Below are 2036 nucleotides of genomic sequence, written 5' to 3'. Positions count from 1 at the left end.
CCTATATGCGTTGAATCATAGCTGAACATACGAATAACTAACACAACTATAAGTAACGCAGGGACAAATTTGATTTTTATGGAAAAAGCTTAAAATTTTATATACATATGTAGATCTTTTATTTATACATATACTTAGTTTAAAAGCTTAAAATTTTATATACATATGTAGATCTTTTATTTATACATATACTTAGTTTCTCTAAATTGTAGGATTACCCCTGTGATAAGTCGCTCACAGGTAAGTACGGACTGTACGAAGCCTTTTAGATTTCCTCATGGGTTACAAGATGGAACTCAAAGTAATTATTTTTATATATTTTATAGTCGTGAGGCTCAACGTGTTAATTTTGTTTTTCTGTTTTCAGAAATATTTGAAATTAGTGCGATTCGCACGAGGGGCTTCTAGTACGCAATATATTACAATAATACGATGGTAATTACTAATTTGTGGAAATATGGAAAAAAAAGTTGTAACTTGGTATTATAACTCCCACTTATAGAAATATAAGTTACTATATACAGTATTAAGATTACATATACATACATATCAAAAGTAGGTACAAATTATTCCTGTAAGATAGTATTATATAAAATAAAGAAAAGTACAGATAAAGAAAAGATTTAGGCATAAAAAAATACTAATATTATTCAAACATATGTGCATTTGTATATATTAAAATTTAAAATTTTAGAATTTTCCGCTCGAGCAATGAGAAATGAAGTATTAATATCATGATGTCACAAATCATCTCATGTGTTTGGAAAAATTTGACATTTACCCAACCTTTTCCGGTTTGATCTAAAAAATATGTTAGAGTATTATATTTTCAAATATTATTTAATTTTTTGTTCTGTATGGTAATATAAATTATAAAAGAAAGACATTTTTCATACACATTTCGTGCGCAACATACACATTTTATCAAAGCGTATCAATTTGAAATTCTTTTTATCAGATTTTTCTAGAACTCTACCTAATTCAAAAACCCTATCTAAAGTCTTTTTTACGAAGTCTCTAGCCATTCCAGAAGTACCCACACTTTTTCACAACTTAGTTTTTCTGGGACTCTATTCGCAAAACCCTATCTAATACCTTGTATCCTAACTCTCTAGCCTTTCTAAATGTCCTCGTCCTTTTTCACACTTTAGAAGTACACCTAATTCTCTTTTTACACGATAGAATGGTTCCCGAGAAATTCGTGTAAAAAAAAATCCTGTAAAAAAAGATACTGGCTAAGTACAAAAATAATAGATTGGTTCTAGACCTCAAAAAAGTTGAAATACACTAAATTATACAAAAAAAAATATTGTCGTAGTTATTTTAAGAATTTATTTTCGTTTTAATTCATTATATAAAATAAATCATAATGAAATAAGTTAAAATTTAAATTTTAGAAAAAAATATGTACATATTATATCAGAAATTCATTGATAAAAAACTTAAATAACAAGAGTACAACCATAACAAAAATTTAAACATTAAACAATTTTATTTATTGTCACTGTCTGATATTGTTGTCTTTTAATAATCATAATTATTTGAACAGTTACTGTTACTTCTGGCTCAATCGGAATACCAGGCTTGTTTTAAGTAGAAAAAAATTTTCTTTTGTATTCGTGTTATTTTAAATTATATCATGTAAAAATAGAAATATTTTTTGGTGTTTACTCGTGCTGTTTCAAATTCGTGTAAAAATAATTATTGTAAAAACAGAATTGGGTCTAGTTACATATAATATAATTTTAGATGTAGAAGTTTTTGGGTTGTTTAGAAGTACTTCAAAAACACCGTTTTATGATTAATCCAGACAAATTATGTACTATTTAACACATTCCTTTATTAGCTAAAGGAAAAAATGAAAGAAACACCGAACTTAAATCAAAAAAACATCAAAAAAATTAAATCAATAGAAAATTTAAAACGATCACGTCGATATTTATTACTTCTATTACGAAGCTATATAGTGTCTGTTAGGTTTGTCAAATTTAAAAAGTTTTGACTCAAAGTATTTTGAAATAAATTTTTTAACTAGC

This window comes from Condylostylus longicornis, unplaced genomic scaffold, assembly GCF_029603195.1.
Source record: "Condylostylus longicornis isolate FDR11 unplaced genomic scaffold, ASM2960319v2 ptg000254l, whole genome shotgun sequence".
Classification (NCBI taxonomy): Eukaryota; Metazoa; Arthropoda; class Insecta; order Diptera; family Dolichopodidae; genus Condylostylus; species Condylostylus longicornis.
The sequence above is the reverse complement of the archived record's forward strand: the minus strand, read 5'-3'. Positions refer to the sequence as shown.